The 8,817-nt window shown below is 41.8% G+C and overlaps 1 long non-coding RNA gene across 1 annotated transcript; it reads left to right on the top strand.

Moving 5' to 3' along the window:
• The first annotated feature begins 3,548 nt into the window (after window positions 1–3,548).
• Window positions 3,549–6,619, top strand: LOC104073489. The gene is made up of 2 exons (XR_683487.1): window positions 3,549–3,644; window positions 5,266–6,619. It is a non-coding gene; the product is annotated as an uncharacterized LOC104073489 (long non-coding RNA).
• Window positions 6,620–8,817: the final 2,198 nt, after the last annotated feature.

The raw sequence follows: 8,817 nt of genomic DNA, 5'->3' as shown, positions 1-8,817 counted from the left end.
TTCAGCAGGCTATTAAAATTAAACCAGTTTAGATAACTCTCAGTTAAAAATGTTTTTCTTGCTGAGGCTGTACAGATAAAAAGGGAAAGATGTGAAGTTACCAGCAAGAGCAAGCATAATGGAGAATAGTTTTGATTAATGAAGACTTACAAAAATAAAACAAAGCAGCTGAATGTAGCAGTGCAGCTTGAAGCCAAATAATTGTGTCCATTTTTATTCAAGGTTTTTGGAGTGATACTTCTTATAAAACAAGCAAACTGCTGAGGAACAAAATCTAGAGATATTTTTTGAAGTGACTAGACTGGCAGAATTTATCACAGGAAGCATTTAGCTACTGATTGAGTTCTCACAAACCATAACCCGTTTTAGTAAAGAGTATTAGTGGCATGGGATTTTTTTTAGCCTGTAAACCAAGAACTAAAACTCCTAGACTGGGACGGGGTTAGCTCTCCCTTTCCTTTCAGCAAAGGAGGTGCTGGTCAAGGCAGACTTGCATCTTGCTAGACAAGACTGGCTTGTGGGCAACGTCAGCCTGTCGGACTGCTGTTGGTCTGGAGGACACAAAGCAACACCGGGGTTGTCCTGGTGCCCATGCGACCAACAGCTGAACACCACCTTTGTCTGGTCTGGTGCTTGGAGCAGGTGGTGGTGGGGGTTTTGCAAGGCTGATGCGAGGTCTGCAAGGAGGAACTCCCACCCAAGGAGGGTGTCGGGGAAAGGGGCATTACAGTGGTTGGGGAAGGTAGTCAGAGAGGACTGGGCAGACTTGCAACTTGGTTCTGCTGACGAAGGGTGAGCCATCCTGTTCAAAAAAGTCCTTGGTTATTAAAGGACTGTGGTAAGATAAAACTTGAGGGAGTAGTTACAATAGTTGACCAGAAAACTTTGATTGAATTTCCTGCGGCTTCTGTTAGAGGGAGGGGACAGATGTTAGCTGTCTTATTCATCCTACCAGCTGAAGAAACTTCAGTGACCAGAGCAGTGGAGTCTGACAAATACAAAGAAATGAGCTACAGGAAAATAGCTGGAGAAGTGACTGTGTTGAAGCTAAACTTACTGGCAGCAGCTGCGTGTAAGGCGGCAGAGAGATTCCCGTTACTGAACGCTAATGTGAGTTTTACTCAGTGTATGTGGGGGAAAAAAAACCAGTGCTGAAGCTGGTGGAAAGCACTACAGGTACTAACGGTGCTGTGTCTCTTGCTAAGGGACAGCAGTTCAGGACTAGTGGCTTCTACACACCTCCAGCACAAAACTAAAGTCTTCACACTCTGAAGCTGTATTCTGAGAGGTAGTTGAATAAATGGTCCGAGTATCGGTTGATGGTAGAGAATAATGAAGCTTTTAAGTCTTTCACAAGTGTACAGAAGAAAGTCAGGAAAAGGAGAAAGAGGTTGTTTTTTGTTCTAGAACAAAAAATATGTTCACTTAATTCAGGAGCAGTTTATTACTAAACCTCTTCTAGAAGCTTTTAATTTTTGAAATTGATAATTCATTAGTGAAGGGTCTACAGAACTATGTAGGAAAACTGAACTAACTGGGTTTCTGGGTCCTTGGTGTTCTCATAACTGAGCAAGTAGCTCAGTTAAGACCTAGTGAAGCTTTCACTTTTGTCCCGCTTTGAAAAAATCTTCTCCAGTTTACATGAATATTGGCCAAGAAGGCCAACGGCATCCTGGCCTGTATCAGAAATAGTGTGGCCAGCAGGAGTAGGGAGGTGATCGTGCCCCTGTACTCGGCCCTGGTGAGGCCGCACCTCGAATCCTGTGTTCAGTTTTGGGCCCCTCACTACAAGAAGGACACTGAGGTGCTGGAGCGTGTCCAGAGAAGGGCAACGAAGCTGGTGAAGGGCCTGGAGCACAAGTCTGATGAGGAGCGGCTGAGGGAACTGGGGCTGTTTAGCCTGGAGAAGAGGAGGCTGAGGGGAGACCTCATCGCGCTCTACAACTCCCTGAAAGGAGGTTGTAGCGAGGTGGGGGTTGGTTTCTTCTCCCAAGTAACCAGTGATAGGACAAGAGGAAATGGCCTCAAGTTGCGCCAGGGGAGGTTTAGACTGGACATTAGGAAAAACTTCTTTACTGAAAGAGGGGTCAGGCCTTGGAACAGGCTGCCCAGGGAAGTGGTGGAGTCACCATCCCTGGAGGTATTTAAAAGTTGTGTAAATGTGGCACTTCAGGACATGGTTTAGTGGTGGACTTGGCAGTGTTAGGTTTATGGTTGGACTTGATGATCTTAAGGGTCTTTTCCAACCTAAATGATTCTATGTATAGTAGACCTATTCTCCCCTTTTTCTCTGGCTGTGTGTAGGTGTTCTTTGTTTTGTGATCTCTGTTTTAAACTACCTTAAAAAAAAAAAAAAAGACCACATTCCCCCCACCCTCCAAGCAGAGTAGTGGAATGCATGCTGTTCTCTTTCATTTTTCAGCTGATGTCTTTCAGCACGGTAGCTCTGCCTCCTGCTCCACGGCACAGAAACAACTGATGGACGTTTGAACAGATTTGTGTTCAGTGCCTTCAAACTTCTAACTGCTGTCATCTCCAACTTGCTTGGAGGATGCACTGTGACAGCTCTGCTGTTGCTGCTATTGGTGAAGGGACATACGGAGTGGCAGTGTTTGATTAAAACAGGCTGAGAGAAAGCAATGCAAAGGAATGTTTGGCATTTCTTAGGGCGGCAAGACATCCCTGACATGCCTCATGTAGTGTTGTCCCGATATGCTTTGCTTATAACTTACTGCCTTCTCATCTCCTTCTACTTTGGTGTGAGTGTAGGAATGCGCACGTGCTATTTGTAGCTTTTCAGGCAGTCTCCTGACTCCTTATATGGATGCAGGTTGACGCTACACTGAGCGGCATCATATGAGCGGGATGGGGCTTCTGGGGTATATACAATATTTACTTATACTGAAACTTTAAAGTTCAGGGCTTTGTCATTGGTATGAGTGCAGTAAGCTATGCTTTCTTGATTCATTTTGAATACTATTCTACAATTAATCCATCTCAGCCTACCTTACGCTCAGAAAATAATTGGATAAAGCCTCTTAATTCTCTGCAAGACTAGCTTTTTTTTTTAAACAGTTCTTAAGTATCTGTGAACAGCTCGTGCTTCTTACATCTCAGTTGGATCTGTCTGCTGTTTGACTTTTGATTAGTGCTTCTGCAAGTCATTAACAATGAGGTTGTCTGGTTTAGGGAAAAGCTGAATTTCAAGTGCAAAAGCAAGGTGCTTTCTGAAAAGGCTTTCAGGTATGGTTTCAGATAGAACACTTCTGCCTTGTGATTTAAGGCTGTTATCAGACACACCTGTTCCAGGAGGTTCCCAGTTGTGGTGGTGATATTTAAAAACTTGTGGTCATGCAAAGTTGTCTAGTTAAATGGTAAGGATTTTTGTTCAAAATAACTGGCTGAAGTATGTGGGATTACTGCTCCTTGGCATTTTTAAAAAATGATGTTGATACTAATGGCTAGAGGGAAAGAAAGTGGGCGGGCTGACTTCTACAGGTGTCTTCAGCTGCACTTGAAGTCTAATTCAGTATCTTTTTTCTCTCCGTAGTACTTTTGTCCATCTGTTCTCTGTTGTGTGATCCCAATCCAGATGATCCTTTAGTGCCTGAGATTGCACGGATCTACAAAACAGATAGAGAAAAGTGAGTATGGAAGCCAAAAACTACGTAATGTTCTTGACAGAATAGAATCCACACTTAAATAGTAAAGGGGAACTGAAAGGACCTGCTTCTTGGAAAAGAGTGTGAACTTTTGATTTGCCTTTTTCACTTTAACTATGGTCTTTTTAGAGATTTTTTTTTTTCTTGGGATCTGTAGTACAGCTATCTTAAGAGCGTTGCACTGCTGTAGGAAAAAGGTATATATGCCAGTAGAAGTGAAGGATGTTAGAGGCCTTGTACTTCTGTAGTTTTATTACTGCATTTTCATTCCACACAATGGTCTTTCATTAGTGTTGTAGCTGTTAATTACAGATTTGCTTGATTTAATGAAAATGTGAAGTGAACAATGCAAATCTGTTTCCTATGGAGCTCTTAAGTTGGATGTGACCAGCTTTTAAGAGCCTTCACTGCCTGCTTTAATTCTATGTAACCAGCAGAGGGAGAACAAGTTACTCTAGTGGGAAAATATTTCCATGCTAGCTATTGGTGATGGAATCATACAAGCAAAGAAATTACAAAAATACCCTGTTTATCTTCATTTGACAACACAAGGGAAGAACAAGTGGTGTAGAGGTGGGGTGGGAGGACTCCAAGCTTCTGTGAAGTAAACAGCAAGAATGGAGAGAACTCTAGCCCTAATGAGCACTTCAAAAGCAACAGCTTAATGACTGTTGTAAACAGTTTTCTATCTCACTGTTCGCTTCCAGATCTGATCAGTAGTGTTAATTTCTGAAACTAGGTGGTCATCTGATGAGAACAAGATAGGAAGGGAAAAAGATCCACAAACTTGCTTACTCTAGTGCATACTTGAGAAGCAGTGTTAGAGAAGTTCATGCATCCTGTTTTGAATGAGAGCTGCAAGAGTAGCAGTACGTATTTCGAGACGCAGCTAACAGTAACAGACTGCACTTAATGTATGCAGGACTTTCCTATTTTTTTCTAAAAATAGGGAAATAAATTTTGTGCTTAAACATAACTGGGCTTGCTTCTTGAGTAGTCTCAGAACAGCGAAGTAACAAATGCTCTTGCCTTCACGAGTGGATTGTCAGATTCTTTAAGCTAAAGAATGTTGTCTATAAGACTAAATTCCAGCACAAGAACCTAGCTGATGTACATAACTAGGAAACTTCTTGCTGTAAGTGTCTTATGCTTTTTCTACAAATTCTGTAGAACAAGAACAGCTTGCCTTCTGTTGTCAGAAATAAGCTTTTATCAGTACTGTTAATCACAATGACTGCTTTGTTTTACATAAGTATCCTGAGCTTCCCCTAGCAGTGGCTCTGGCTATAAAGAGGGGAGAGGCTGGGGGAGGTGCAGGTAAAGACTTCCTGAAAACACTTGCCCCTCAGACCTGTGCTAGTTCTGTTTCGTGGCAAAGGTCTCGTATTCCTGTTGTAAATATGACTAGTTATTTCTTTTCCATGAAGTACTGTGGGCTTTCTTGTTTCTCCTGTTTGCCTAATATTTCAATTTGCTCTTAAATTTTACAAATTCATGATACTACTGGAGAGAATGTAAGTTCATGCCATGTGTAGACTAGACTGCTGGAGTCGAAATGCTGTTCGGATGTTATGTTAAGTAAATCCTCTTTTTATACATACAGGTACAACAGAATAGCTCGGGAATGGACTCAGAAGTATGCGATGTAATTAAAGAAATTATTGGATAACCTCTACAAATAAAGATAGGGGAACTCTGAAAGAGAAAGTCCTTTTGATTTCCATTTGACTGCTTTCTATGAGCCCACGCCTCATCTTCCCCTGTGCACATGTTTACCTGATACAGCAGTGCTGCGTGTTGTACATACTTGGAACAACAAAATAGAAATACTGTATTTCCCCGTACCAACATTGACTCCTAGCAGAGAAGTGTGTGTGTGAAAAGCTGGTTCTTCAGTCATAACTTTGTGAGCCTAAAAGCATTCCTTGCTGGTTTAAATTGGGTAATAAAATGTGAATGGGAGAGTTATGGTGGATTTCATATTTCTAGGGACAGTGTTGCCGATCCGTGAAGGATTTTAAGTGGAATCCTTTTAAACTCATAACAGTTATGAAAACCAAGGTGAAGAACTTGAAGCTGTTTCTGTATTCATTTTATTCTGAAGGACCTACACCTTAGGTAAATGTTATGACCAATGAGATAAACTGTACCCACATCCTGTGTTTAAGGTCTAAGTTTAACCGGTCAACATTTAAATGGATTGGAGCTATTAGTGCATCAAGTGATGTTGATTTGTTTCAACTCTCTCCCCTCCTTCATACTTTTTTTTGGTTTGTATGTGGTTTCTCAGTTAATACATAGCTAATAGCTCTTGTTTTTCTTAGGTTTTTTAACTGCTTAGGTCTTTCTGGATGTAAGGGTAAAAATCCATTTGACAGAAAACTTGTGTATATTTAAAGACCCAACTGCTCCCCTGGAGCTTGTACGTTCAAGAATGATTAATCTGTGTAATAAACTGATTACTACAGTCATTACATATAACTTTGTGTGAATAGGCTTTTAATTTTAAGAGCAGTTTGTTACAGGCTAAAACTAATGGTGGATTTCTCTAAAACTTTTGCATTCACGAATGGTTGCATTTGGAAGTCATGAAGCAGTTTGGTTTGCATCACACGAGGCTATGCACCTGAACAGGACAAACATAAGCTTAAGCACTTACATGAAATCAGGATGTGTAGTGTGCCAGGAACTTGACTGTTAAACCAAATAAGCAGTTTACTAAATGAGAATCTGAGTGACATTTTACAAAGTCTAATGGTATTATTCCCACTTGCATGGGACCTAACACAATGCATATGTACTGTAGGTAAGTGAAACCTTATGTAACTAAAATAATGGATGTAAAAGGGTAAAAAAAAAAAAAAAGAAAAAACCTACCAAACACATCAGCACAAACTTTCATAAAATGTAGCTTTTACATAATTACTTTGCACTAAACATTTGCAAATGTTCATACAGTTTTAAATTGTACTTGTATGTGTCTTTTTTTGAACAAAGTCTTCACTTGAATCTAGTGAAATGTAGTTTGAAACTTTTCTTTGTATACAAGTGTATTTGCCAGCATCGTTGGTGTGAATTAGGTGAGTCTGCGAGTTTATCTCCTCTTAGTAGAATTGTAAACAAAGCCATCGACTATGAAGGAGAGGCTGTAGCCTCCAGCTCTCCAGCCACAGGGGTCTGTCCCAGCCATTTTCAAATGCATCTTTACACTCTTGCACAAATGAGGAATAAATGTCCACTGCTTTTGGTCTAAATCTGTTCCACTTGTCTCATCTCTCAATGTCCTCGTGTGTGCACCGCTGGATGTAAATGTTAGCAGTGTTTCTTGGAGGCCTCTTACAGCGAGCTGTAGGTGAAGCTGGGATACGTGTGCATCTCCCGCAGGCACGAAGACTGCCGCTCTAGCAATGTGACGCTGCTGCGTGGGGACGAAGCAGCCCTAAAAGCAGTGGAGCAGAGCTTCACTGGAAAAGAAATGGAGCATGTGGCTGTGTTTCCTGGCTGAGAGACAACGCAGGGATGACAGCTACTGGGGAGGGGGAGAACTCGGTGTGCAGGAGTATGAACTGCCTGTTGGGTCATCTTAAACTCTTGGCACTCTTATGTTATGCCACAAGGTGTTGGTGTCTTTACTGGTTTGGAAAGCAGTGTGTGGCCCTGGTTAAAGACTTGTTGCATTGTCAAAACTAGAGTGTAAGCTAGTGGCTGCTAGTGTGTCTTGGTTTTGTGTTAACCTTTAACCATGTCTGGCCTTTTACTAAACTGTTCTAACATGCAGGCTAACGCTCCTGCTAGACCCTCTGTGAACAGACATCAGCGATGGTGGAGTCATCCTCCCGCGTTTCTGCAGTGGGGTCACCAGATACTCACTTTCTGAGAAGTACAGGGAGGGTGGGTTGGAGTGGTTGCAAACCTTGCAGCAAGCTCTTTTTTTGGGATTCCCCCTAACTGCTTTACAAGTGAGCCACCCAAGAATGATTTTTGAGGTGGATCTGGCTGGTGTTTGACGTTGGCAGTTACTGGAAGAGATCAGAGGCCTGTACAGGGGAGAGAGAGAAGGGAGCAGCAAGAAGTGCAGAAGTTGAGGATGATGATTTTCCTTTCTGGTGGGGCAGAAGTCACATACGCTAGGCGACAGGAAAGTAATACAGCCATACATGAATTGAAACAACATAGAGTCCTGAATGTTGTAACAACTTCAGCTTAGATACTGTATTAACACATCTGCCTGTGTTGGGATGGTTATCTCATATTTGCAGTGAAGTATTTAAACAGACTTTCTTGCTGATGGCATGACAAAAGTTGTGGTATAGTAAAAGCAAGGCTGATGATCATTAAGTAGGGAGTACGAATGCTGTCCCTCGTGTGGGTTGACCATTTGTTGTTGAGGGTTGTACTGTGGACTAGATGAAGGAGCCTTTTTTCATAGGATTTAACTTAAAACCTGATCCAGCTTAGCCTTTTTTGGGACTAGAAACTTGCTCTTTTGAAACCATGTATTGTGTATGTTCTAATGCAAAACAGCACAAGAAGCCAGGGGCTCTGGTCGTTGCCTTTCTAGGAACTCCAAACTTGTCACGTCATGAACTTTTTCAGTCCCTGTCCAATTTTTTTGCTTGATTTAGTATTTTAAGTTGACTACTACACTTTGCATGGCTTTCTTTGCGCTGGGACTTCTATGGATGTAGACTCTACATGCAATTTCCCTTTTCCTGTCATGTGCTAAGCAAATGTGTTTTATTTAAAAAAAAAAAAAAAAAAAGAAAAAAATGCTGGGCTGCTTAGATTCCTCGAGCTTTGGCAATGCTGTAAAGATGAAACACCGTGACTAGATGCATTGCTTGTGTTCATCTGCACCCGTCCACTGCAATGAAGTGAACCAGAAGACAAATAACTCCAAGTTCAGTGAGCTGCACCACATGTAGATCTTGTAGGACCACTGTGTCTATCAAGCAGCTGGTATATGCACTGTCAAATAATGCCGACTGTAGTGCATGTTGCCTGTAACTTGAGTTTTCAGGGGCTGTTTGTGTACGTGTGCTGTGCTTGCATACGAGAACGTGATCCCATGTATTTCAGAAACTCTTCCAGCTCAATACTGAGTAGCCACTCGTCTGTGTGCAGGAGTGGCCAGGTAGCTTAAATGTTACCACGG

Source organism: Fulmarus glacialis, unplaced genomic scaffold (genome assembly GCF_000690835.1).
Source record: "Fulmarus glacialis isolate BGI_N327 unplaced genomic scaffold, ASM69083v1 scaffold2622, whole genome shotgun sequence".
Taxonomy (NCBI): Eukaryota; Metazoa; Chordata; class Aves; order Procellariiformes; family Procellariidae; genus Fulmarus; species Fulmarus glacialis.
This window is presented reverse-complemented; position numbering and strand designations above follow the sequence as displayed.